Genomic DNA, 12088 nt, shown 5'->3' with positions numbered 1-12088 from the left:
CCCCCGCCGAGAGCCCCCCCCCCCCGGCCCCGCCCCCCGTTTCCGCTGGCGGCGGCTGTGCGGGAGCGGGAGCGAGCCGGGACCCCACGTTCCCCTAGCGAGGTGAGTGCGGCCCGGGGCGGGCTGGCGGCGGGCCGGGGACCCGGGAGCGCGAGACCTTGTAGGGCTCCGGCGGGCTGTGGGCGGGCCGGGCCAACCCGCGCCCGGGTCCCCATCGTGGGGAGCGGCTCGGGGGCGCCCCGGGGAGGGGTGACGGGAGGGCGGCAGTGGGCGAGCCGAGAGTAAGGGATGGGGTAGGCGCCGTGTGAGGACGCGGGAAGCGGCTGGGGAACGGGTGTGTGTGGTCGGGGGGCCCCGTAATAGAGCGAAGAGGGCTCTGCTGGGGGAGAGGCTTGGAGGAAGACCCTTTGAGAGAGGGGCTGCGGGAGAGACAGTGGAATCCCGAGTGAAGGGATGGGAGGGCTGTAGGATGCAGCAGAAAGGGAGAGCCCCAGAGCTGTCAAGGCTTTCTGACTGTGTGGCCCAGTGGACCGACTTGGGGTAGTCCCTAGAGTGCCCCCAGGGAAGGCGGGGGCTCGGGCAGCGCTGGGATGCTGCCTGTGCCCCCCCCCCCCCCCCACTCCTTGGGCCACCGCTGGCAGATCGGCAGTCACAGTGACAGGGCTTTGGCACAGCCCGAGTTCCAAGATGTAGTCCATCTGTGCGTCCAAGTTTGGGACTTTAAAAAACTTTCTTGTGGTTACGAAAAAAAAAAAAAAAAGTCCAAACAAGAAACTGGCTTGTTATGTGAGCAGAATTTGTACTTATGTATCTCGGAATTGGAATCTTCGATTGTTCTCTTTTTGAAAAAGAAGATATTGACCTCTTCCCTGACTCCTCCCCAAATGCCTGTACTGTCTGGGCCAACCTGCAGCATTGGAATAATATGGGGTCGCCTGGGTTGTGTCAGCCTTTCCTCCCCATCCCAAAAATGAGGATAAGAGGGCAGCAGCTCACTTCCCTTTGGTTCAGAGGAGCAGACTCATTATATGAGGGTGTCCTTCTGACCTGTAGCTGTCCCCTTCTCTGAGGTGACTCAGGTATTTCCTCCTCCAGGAAGCTTTCCTGGACTAGTGGAGAAAACTAAGGACTCATGCTCTGATCCCTGTATACCCGCCAGCTTCCCTCTCTCTACTAAAAATAGCCACAGAGAATGTTTTCTGTGTATGTTCTGCTAAAAAGATGTGCAGTCAGCTTGTCACCGTAAGTAATGGGGAGGGGAGGTGAGGTATTATGTATAATTTCAAACAATGGACTGGACAAATCATTTATATTTAGCTAAGGAATGCAGCCAGGGAGGCAGACATTCACGGGGCTTCCTATCTTCCACCTGGTCCTGGCAGGGCTGATGCAGCTGGGCTTTGGGTTGGGGGTGAGGGGGGGAACGGGACTGGGGTGGATGAAACTGGAGGGTAAATCAGCTCTGCACTTACTCATTGAAGACCTGCTGTGGGCAGGGTCCCTGAACAGCTGGAAATAGACCAGAATGGAATGGGATTTTTTTTCCTTTTGGTTTGACTAAATCAGATTTTAATCTTTAAATCTATGAACAGATATTTAGCATTGCTAACGATGACCAGTGTTTATAAAGTAATTTGTAGTTGGCCAAGTGCTTTCCCTGCACATTAGCTGTATATAATTTTATTTGAGGCACACGTTCTCTTTTAATTGCCTTCTTACAGATTGGGAAAATGAAGCTCACAGAGGGTTAATGACTTCTGTGAGGTTACAGAACTGATTAGGTGGAAGAAGCAGAACTTGAACCCGTGGCTTCTGACTCCCGCCAACCCCCTCACCCCTGCCATGTGTTTTGCGTTATGCTATGCTGTCTCTGCCATTCTTCCCCATTGAGTCTGTGGAGTGCTGGGCTCCGGCCTTAGCTCTAATACCATCTGTTTGTGCAGCCCTGGGCATGTTACCTCCCCTTTTCAGCTCTGTGTTTTGGAGGGTTACTGGATTAAAACGTTTCTAGAGTCTCTTCCTGTATTAGATAATTGACCAAAAAAAATGCTAATGGCAGCCAATCAGTCAAGTAATAAGTGCTCCCTATTAAAAATTTTTTAAATTGTGGTATAAAAACATAACAAAATGTACCATCTTAGCCGTTTTAAAATGTAGAGTTCAGTCATAGTAAGTATACTCATGCTGTTGTGCAGAAGATCTCCAGAACTTTTTCATCCTGCAGGACTGAAACCGAAGGCCCATTAAACAGTAGCGCTCCATTTCTTCCCCCCACCAAACCACAGTTCTCCTTAGTGTGCTTTATTATTCTCCTACTGTGTGCTCAGTACATGTTGGCCTTGAGGAATTAATAAGGCCCGTTGTGGAGAAGCAGCCCAGCTCAAATGGGAGGAGGGCCTTGGGCCTGTGGTAGCTAGCTGGAGAACGGCCCTTATCCCAGCCTCTTGTGTCTGTAATTCCAGTCCCTACTGCATTGTTAAGTGAGTGAGTGAGTGGGTGAGGCCTTGGGCAAGTGCCTCACCTCTTGCAGCTTTAGCTTCCTGCTTCCGAAAGGAAGATAACAATACAAAGCTCTCAGGGCTGTTAGAAGGAGCAATGAGATAGCTTCGGGCCTCACACACAGCAGGTGTGCAGTAAATAGTGGTTGTTATTTATAACCTAGCTGAGGAGACTAATAAGCTCAGAGCAAGAGAGGACAAGACTTCTTTTCTTCTACCATTAAAGCCCAGGCCTCCTGTGATTGTCATCCTCCCTGATTAAGAGGGAATGGATCAAATCCAGGTACCCTAGCCTGGCCCTCAGCATCCTTCCTATCCAACCCCAGCCTTCCTGTCTAGCCTTATCTCCCAGCCTTCTCCCCCAGGGACCCTCGGTTCCAGCCAAACTCATCTCCCAAGCATGCTTTGCTCATTCCTTCTTTGTCCCTGAGTTCACACTGTTCTGGTTTTCTGGAGTGCTCTTCCCCACCCCAACCTCCCCCTCTTTCAAGATCCTACTCATGTTTGAGTTCGTACCTGGAGCCTTCCCGGGCCACCCATCCCCAAAGCACCTCTTTTGCGTTCGAACTCCTCTGGCATTTTCTGTCTCTATCTCTCCTGGCTTTTACACACTGCCCGGGGTGATTCTTTAGTGAATTCCACAAGCACCGAATGTGTGTGTGTCATAGTACAAGAGTCCGGGCTAAATTCCCATGCTGCAAAAATGAAAAAACGTAAAGGCCCTTGTGTTCATGGGGTGTATAATGCAGGAAAGGGTTAAGAAAGGTCTTCAAAAAGTGGCAATTCAAGGTATAAGGTGTATGGCCTATGGTATTGTGGGGGTTCAGACAGGGGAATTGGTCACCCCAATCCTGGAGCAGCACCCCACGCAGCAGGTGGTGTTTGATGTGAACTTGGAAGAGTGGCTTGCAGATCAGCAGAAGGAAGAAGGATCAGCGTGCAGAGAGGTGCTGAGAGCGTGGGCTGATGAGTGGGTTGTGTGAAGGGAAGCAGAGGAGAAAAGCCTGGACAGGTAGACAGTGGGCCTATTGTGGTGGCTGCACATGCGCAGCCCAGGAATTCCATCCGTCCATCCATCCATTCACCCATCCTTCCGTCCACGTGAAGTCGAGTGCCCACCATGTGCAGGCGCTGAGCTGCTGCTGGGGAGACAGCAGTCAACACTGGGAGGCCCGGGAACTCTGTGGGTTCTGGCATAGGGGCTGCAGAAGAAGGGCTAGGGCTAAGGAGGGAGGGTCTGGGGTCTGGGAAGGGGGAAAATCATGGAGGGGAGAGCACTGGACAGCTGTGAGGAATGGCAAAGAGAGGACCTAGACCAGGATTGTTTTGAAGGCAGAGCTGAGGACTTACCTGGATGGGGCTGGTGAGGAAACAAGGAAGGGGGGTTGGACTGAAGCTGATTCTAAGCTGGCTGACTCTCGGTGGGCAGCGCCATTTGCTGTTCGCAGTGCTTACCATCCTTTTTCCAAGTAGATCGGAAGCCCCTTCTGGATGTGGATTGCAGCTCTTCTGTGTGTTCTTCCTGGCCCAGTGCTCACTGCTGAGTGGCACAGAGTGGGCACAGTGTGGACCTCTGAAATGGTCCTCAGGAAATGAATCCTGCACCTTCTACAATGCCAGATTTGCATCCATGGCAATATTTACTTGTACACGGGCCTTTTTCCAGAGTCACGTTCTGCAGAGAGCCTAATGTCTCCTGTATATATTTTTATTGCCCGAGTTAACTACCCTTCCAACCTCGCTCTGGTTTTCTCTCTCCCTTGATGGCCATTTTCTGCCGCAATGTTATAGCTCCACGAGATAACCGTGGATGTGGTGGAGGTGGAAAGAACGACATGGCCTGTTTCTTTCCATCAGCCCCTCACGTAGGGTACATGAGTCAGAGTCCTGTCTCAGTAAAGTTATATCGTCGTACAGATCTTGAAACTTCAGATCATTTGTCAGGGGTCAGAATTACAGAGGTTAAACCCTCGATGCCAAGGGTCTACCCAGGGCTGGCATGGATAGGTTTGATGTGGATAGGTTTAACGTGGATACAGTACCTCTGTAACTGCCCGTAGCAGACATCACTAATCGATCACACCATCATAACTGGGGAGCTGGGGCTCGGGTTCTGTGCGAGATGCTTCAGGCACCCACTATTAGTGGGGTGGCATTGGCACCGCAGCTGAAACCAGTTTCAGGTGCCTTCTGTGTGTGTTGATTGAATAGATTCTCAGTAGGAAGCTGCTTCCCCAAAGGGTGGCCGTTGTTGGACACAATTTACCCTGGAGTGGCTTCCCAGCAGAGTGATGACTTAATTTTTTTTTTTTTTTTTAACCTTCCTGCAGGAATATCCTGGGATCTTCTCTTATCTGTCAGCAGCCAAGGGGTTTTGCAGGGAATTCAAAGGAACAGGTCAGTCTGGGCTGGTCGTGTGGTCTCTGACAGTGTGTGTTAGAAACCGTCTCAAGTCTCCTGTGCCCTTAACTGTGGATTGGGGAGGGAGGGCAGAATGGGACGCTGATATTTTCTAGATGTCTTTCTGTCTTGACTTTGAATTGATAAGCTCCTTCAATGGGGCTTTGGGGGCTAGGGAGACAGTTATCCCCCCTCCCCACTATTTCTGACTGCCAGTTGGGGTAGTACTCTCAACTTCTTTCCTAGCCACCCTGATTATAGGGAGGAGACCTAGGGAAATAGGAGAGGCCTATAACTTCCTGCTTCCTGTCTCCTCCCAGCAAGCTTGGGGGCCAGGGTGGAGGACCTCCCGCTAGCTGGCCAGAAAAGAATCTAGGGGAATCTGGCCAATCCTACCTATTTCTGTCCCTTCATACTGGCCGTGGCAGCCAGGCCCTGGCCCTCTGGGTGCCCCCCCCCCCTCCGCCGGCCCTCCCTAGGATCCTAATCTCTGCTGAAGAGGCTCCTGGGGTCTTGCTGATAGCTTCTTTTGTTCTCAGCACTTGCGCATCAAGCCCCCCCCCCCCATCCCCACTGGAGCTAGGCGGGAGCTGTTAGGCAGGTAGGCAGCCCTGGTGGATGGGGCTGATTCAGGTTCCCTGGGGTTGCTGCTTACAGACCTGGGCCTTTTTGTGTTTTAATTTAGGTGTGTTTTATACGGTGGCTCCCTCCTGCTGGGTGATTTGTAAACCTCTTACCTTCCAAGAATTCAGCAGTGTGGGGGTGGGGAGGGGGGCGGAGGGTGGAAGGGTGGTGCTGGCAGACTGCTCACCTTGCCAGAAGATTCCTTTCTCCGGGAGTTCCGGGGGAGGTGCTATGCTGGCCCCCAGTGGCCGGACCTCTTCTTGTCCTGCCATGCTTTGCATATCATACTTAGGATGCCAGCGCTCACAGTTGTCACCATCATCAGGGGGCCTCCGTTTCAGACTCTTTATGTCTACAATGAATGTAACCGAAGTCCTATCACATCTTACTTTAAACCTCACTGATTTCACCCAGATCCTGTGAGGTAGCCCTCGTTTGCCCCCACATTACAGTTGCTGCAGCGGGTCGGGGCAGGGCCAAGACCACATCTGGAGTGGGAGGTGGGGCAGGGATTCCAGGCCAAGCAGCCTGACTCTGCAGCCCCTGCCCTTCCCACTGCAGACCTGCCCCTCCTGGTGGCTCCTGAGAATTGCGTCCGGGTCGTCCTTTGGCCTGCTGCGCGCAGGAATGCCAGAGCTCCCATTTTAAGTCTTCCCCCCTCCTCCCAGGGGCCGGGATGGGGTGTCTGCTTTCACGTCGCAGCTCTGGGATTTGGAGCACCGCCTGCGGATGGACAGCAGCGCAGGCCCGCCGGGCCCAGCAGCCTGAGCTGTAGAAGTCTGGTGGGGAGCAGGCGGCAGGGAAGGGAAAGGCTGGAGGACTCAGCACCTCCTGGCCGCCCGCAGGACCGCCTGGCCACACACGGGACCGCCTGGCCTGTCGTGGAGACTCTATGGGGCCTGCTCTTGGGGGGGGGGGGTCCTGCCAGGGCGAACATGGGGGTGACAGACAGGCCCTGACATCACCAGTCGTTTCTGGCCAGAAGACCGTGGGGAGACCTGAGGGAGGGACCCTCCAGACAGGAAGTTTATTTCCTCCTATGGTCTTGGCCTCGCAGGGCTTTGGTGTTGTCATTTCTCATAGTGCTCTTGAGCCTCTGGGATGATGGCCAGCTCCTGGGATGGGGGGTTTCTCATGTGGCTCCGGCCTCTGCCTCTGACGGGCTTTGGACCTTTGGCAAATGAGTTGCTTTCTTCAGGCTGGTTTCCTCACCTGCAGAATGGGGGCCCGGGCGGTTCCTTTAGCTCTGACGAAGGTGGCCTCTGAGTGGGACGAGGGGGTTTTGGCTGCCAGTCCCAGGGTTTCCCAAATACGTCCTCCTCTCACCAGGGCCCTCTCTGCCTGGAGCCTAGAGGTGGATGGAGGAGGAAAGAGTGAAGTTAATGGTTAAACCGGAGGCCCTGATTTCTGAGGGAAGTCGGACTGGGGGCGGAGGTTGTTTGCAGAGATGGTCTGTCAGGTTGGTGGTAGGGTTCTGTGGCCTGAGTTCCGTCCCATGCTGTGGCTCTGCTGCCGCTTTCATTTTGACTGCCTCCTACCCCTGCCTGATGCCTTTAGGAGCTAGAAAGTTCCACTGCTGCCCTCCAGCCAGATGAGTCAATAATTTTGACTTCAAGTATAGCCCCAGCATCATGAAATGAGAGTATCTGCCTGGGTGTAGTCCAGCTTCCAAACCCTTTCCCTCCTCTCAAACCAACAGCTCAACCTGAGCTGGTTGAGGCCGTCCTGAACGGGATGCAGCTAGAAGGAGCGTCACTGTGCGCATGCTTTAGTTTATACTCTCAGAAGGGAAATGTGGATTGTTTTCTGACTATTCATTGTTTAATACTTTCTTTGCTTTTGAGTTTACCACATCCCTTCTCCCCTTGTTTTCCTTCTCACTGCCCACACAGTGGCTGGAAATGAATTGTACATCGAATACTCATTTACTTTTTGAGAGTCTTGTGACCCTTTTTGTGTTCCGTGGTCGGTGTTCGTTCAAATATCTGACCTTGTGATGGGGATGGGAAAGGAAAGGATGTGGACGGATGGCTGTCCAGGGGGTCTGAAGAGTCAGACGGCTCAGCAGACCCCCTGGGAATCCCCCCCCCGATTTTTGGGGGAGGCTTGACTCTCCCTGCAGGAAGGCTGAGGGTCCTGTAAACCTGGCACAGGATCTGGATGAGTCTTGGCCTTGGCCTCAGCAGCATAGGTCACTGCTAACCCTTACAGTTCCTTTGTGCACATTTGAAAAACTGCCCTTTCTCAGGTTAAAAAGAAAAATTAAAATGAATAAATGATTGTAAAACCTGAACAATGTCCAGCTGTGCCGGGGAAGTCTCCTGGAGCCCCTGTGGGCAGTATAGCCCAGGCTGTCTGCACCGGGATACGCGCACCACCTGCCACCCCATGGGGGCACATGTGGCCCACGGTGGCACAGTCTCCAACCACTCCCAGGGAAGGCTGGGGTCTGGCTCTGACTGGGGGTAAGGGCCTGGGGCTGGGGCTGGGGAGGGGCCTTTGAGAACAATGGCAAGGGAGAGGGAATGATGGCGGGGAGAGGGGGATTCTCTGAGCAAGGCTGGAACAAGGTGCGGCCAGGCATATGTGTCTGCGTGTGTGGGGGTTAGTCTGTATGTGTTTGCCCCAGCATGTGTGTGGCTGGGTGTGACTGTGTGGGTTTGTGTGGGAAGGAGTTCTCCTGCATGGTTCTGGGACTTGGGTGAGAGGCCCATCTGAGCCCTTTCAGTCCATCATTACATACCTGTGATGTGAATGCCTCATCCTTAGAGGATGACCGCAGACTCGAACACAGCACCCGGCAGCCATTCCTGAGCACTCTCACCTGGCCACCTGCCGCAGGCTGGAAACAGGCTGAGGGGCTGCCACTCTCCGACAAGCCCCGGAGTGGGGGGTGGCACCTGGGACAGAGGGAGCAGATTCTGCCCGAGCAGGTCCCCAGCCCCCATTTGGGCTGCGCCCTAGAAAAGGGCTCAGAGGGGCAGGGTGACTGGCTGGGTTTGAATGGAATGACATGTTGTGTTTTAGAGAAAGCGTGGTAGAGGTCTGGGCTTGCAATTTTCCACTTGTCTTAATCCTGAGAGATTCTAAACAGCTTTGTTTAAAAAACTGGACGTGTACATTGCAGCTGCCTAAGGGAGGAAGCGCTGTTGGGCCCCCCAGGAAGGCAATTAGGTTTGAAGCCAGAGTTTGGATCTGAATGCCGCCTGTGGGACCTGGAGGTTGGGGATGGAGAGCCCTAGAGCAGCCCCGAAGGCATGAGTCACTCTGAATTAGCAGCCATTGCAAATTGGCTCCCACTTGCTGCTGGAGATGGGCAGGTGGGGAGGAAGCTTCAGTTCGGGCCATCACCCGCCATCCACGCTATGGGCACGGAGAAGGACATGGGTTGGAACTCTCTGTCTGGGCTCTTCCCTTCTCCCACGGTTAGCCAGAGAAGCTGGAGGTGGTGGTCAGCCAGCCTGTGTCTGTGAAGGCCCCCTTCAAGGGACCGTCGGTACCTGAAGTGCAGAGAGAATAGTATGGTACGCCATCCCATGTGGGGCAGGACTGGCTAGAACTTTCTCCGAGGACCCAAAGAGGAACCTGGGGGAGATCAGCCTGGGCCTCAAGGGAGGGGTGGGATTTTGAGAAGCAAAGGAAGGGGTTCTTTGAGCGTTTGCAGTAGTGGAGGTCTGGGTCGAAATGGGTGTGACCTGGAGATGAGCGCAGGGAAGAGGGAGGGACACAGCTGGCAAGAGAGGGGGCTCCACATGGGGGGTACCTCGAATGCCACCCAGAGGAGAGTTATATTCTAGGAGGCTAGCAGTAGGGAGCCAGTGTTGGTCCCTGAATGGAGGAGTGACAGGCTGAAGGGGATGTTTTAGGAAAAATCAGCTTGTAGCAGAATTCAGTGTGAATTTTTTTTTTTTTACATACTCTTCTTTGTTGTTGTTTCAAAAATAACTACAAATTCATTATAATAGTTGTACATTACATAAATTATATAAAAGGAAAATCTCCTATAATCCTGCCCTTCAGAGATAGTCACTGTTAATACTTGGGTTTTTATTCTTTCCAGGTATTTTTATAAGTGACTGGCACCCAGCTGTCCACCTATTAACTTAACAATTCCCATAAATAGAATTGTGTTACACTGACTGGCAACTTCTTTAGCCGTCTTTCCACATCAGTGCATAGAGAATGACCTCATTCTTGGGAAGAGCTGCGTGGACTTGCTGGATGAGTGTTGTATTGATTGCTGATCGCTGCAGAACAAACCATCCCCAAATGTAGCAGATGAACACAGGAAACATTTTGTTTGCTCATGGTTCTGTGGCCTCGCCATTCTGGCTCGGCTCAGCTGGTCTCATTACCTAAGCTTGGTAATGCGGCGGCAGTCACCTGGGGCTCTGTGGGGCCCAGACAGGCTGGGAGCCTCTGCACCTGTCTGGCGATTGGTGCTGTAGCTCACCTGGGTCTGTCTTCGCCCGTCAAGGAACCTGGTCTTTCAGGTGCAAACAGGATCTCCAGGATGTCTTGGGATCTAGGCTCTGAGGTCTAACATCCATCAGGTGCCTGGTCAAAGTGGGTCATAGGACCGACTGGTTGGAACCCCGGGGCGGGGGAAAAGACTCCACCTTGTGAAGATCCGTGTGTTCAGGGCTGGGAGGACAGGGATGTGCAGTCCCGTCATGTCCCCACAAGGAGGAGAATTAGACTACTTGGGAATAGACCCCACTGGGCTTTGGAATACAGCACAGTCCCCTGGCCTTCCCAGGCACCCACCCCCCCACCCGCCTTTACCATATGGGTCAACCTGGGAACCTGGCAGGGACAGGGCGCTTGATCTTGTTGGTTGAGAGGTGTTGTTGGAGGTGGTGTGGGGCTTGTGCTGGCAGGGGCTTGGCGTCAACCTAGGATCTGGTCTCTGGAGCAGACAGCTTCTCGAGCTAGAGCTACCAGAGCTGTAGAAGGAGGGCTGGAAGTTCTGGAAGCTGCCAAGAGCTCGGCTGCTTAGTACCCCTTGCTGATTTTCATGGCGTCTGAAGAATGAGAGTTCCTGAGTGACAGCTCTTTAAGAAGCCAGCTGGCCACTCCAGATCTGAGCCTCGGCTGGGAATTCATTTATTTATCCACCAGCAAATACTACAGCTACAGGGCACCAGACTTTCTCCACATCCTCTCGTAACCGCAGATGGGAAGGAAGAAGACCCGGGCCTGTATAGTTCACAGGCCTTCCTTCTGAGGCGGCGCGATGGACTTGACATTTGGACTTCCCACAGTGTATTTGTTTTGAAGGTTTTCTTATCACCTGCCACGGTAGCGCTTCTCTCCTGTGTAATGTCGTAAGTGGCCGGGAGGCAGAAGGAAACAAGGGAAGAAGCAGCTCCGGGTTCTCAGTGAACCCCCCGTTCTAGCTTAGATGATTCCATAGCAGGGCTGCTGGTGAAGTCCTGGTCAGCACTGATCATTCATCAAACTTACCTCTCCCCGGAGACTGTAGAGGGGACTCGATGAAATATACTTTCCTAGCACAACAATGTTCTTTGGCCTGTCATCTGCCTCATGGTTTGTGCATTCATCAAATGAGAACAAAGGTGGAGTGGGGTTTCACATTTGAAAACCCCTTGGTGTTTTATTTTCTCCCCGCTGCCTCTCAGCGTCTCTTGGAAAAGAAATGTTTTGCGACTTAAAGATTCTCTGTGAAAGTGTAGTCCACACTGTGCGGCTCAGTCTCTGGGTCATTCTTCTTCCTCCTGCTCCACTGTTCTGTGGGGACACTGACCCAGCTCGGCGAGAGAAGCAGGTGAGGAGTGTGGGGAAGGGTAAGCGGCCACACCAGGCTCGGAGCTACCTGGATGCGTTGGGGGACCCGGTATCCCAGCACTGGGCTACTGTTGGGGGGTTAATGATGTCTGATTAGCTCACAGGGCGGACTGCACACCAGCGTTTAGGGTTGAGGAAAAACGAGCAAAGCTGAGTCTGCAAACCTTGAGAAGTCTGGGATCACAGCAAGAAAAGAGACCTTAGCAACTCCTTTTGGCCGAGGAATTGGAAAAAACTGGGTGAAAGACTCTAGCCTGCTTCATCGGAGAGTTTGCTTCTTGAAGCATATATAGAGTAGGTACCTCCCCCATAAGCAGATCCGAGAGGCCTTTCCCTGATTCCTAACTTCTCTGCCCATCCCTCTACTCCGGTTTCAGGTTCTCTGTAGATAGGAGGATGGGCACACTTCAGCATGCCCTAAAGTCATGCTATTAATTCACCAACAAACAGTTATTGACCATTTTGGTTCCTTTTCTTAATTAAATGGTTTTTTAAAATATTTTATTTATTTGAGATAGAGAGTGAGATAGAAAAAGCATGAGTAGGGAGCAGAGGGAGAGGGGGAAGCTAGTTCCTTGCTCTGCAAGGAGCCCAGTATGGGGCTCAATCCCAGGACCCAGAGATCATGACGTGAGCCAAAGGCAGACTTTCAGCCGTCTGAGCCACTCAGGTTCCCAATTTTTAAAAAATTAAAAAAAAAATTTACTTAAGTAGGCTTCGTAGTCGGCATGGAGCCCAGTGTGGGGCTTGACCTCACA

At 52.8% G+C, this 12088-nt stretch overlaps 1 protein-coding gene across 3 annotated transcripts in view; it reads left to right on the top strand.

The window, feature by feature from the left end:
* TSPAN9 (tetraspanin 9) overlaps positions 1 to 12088 on the top strand; it is a 192931-nt gene continuing 180843 nt past the window's right edge. The window contains exons 1-2 of one of the 3 annotated variants that reach the window (XM_032349100.1): positions 1 to 102; positions 4829 to 4895. The gene's annotated coding sequence lies outside the window, so the exon portion shown is untranslated. The remainder of the gene's footprint in view (positions 103 to 4828; positions 4896 to 12088) is intronic. The other 2 variants (XM_032349102.1, XM_032349103.1) reach the window with 2 other exon arrangements.

The sequence above is a fragment of the Mustela erminea genome, chromosome 6 (genome assembly GCF_009829155.1).
Source record: "Mustela erminea isolate mMusErm1 chromosome 6, mMusErm1.Pri, whole genome shotgun sequence".
Taxonomy (NCBI): domain Eukaryota; kingdom Metazoa; phylum Chordata; class Mammalia; order Carnivora; family Mustelidae; genus Mustela; species Mustela erminea.
This window is presented reverse-complemented; position numbering and strand designations above follow the sequence as displayed.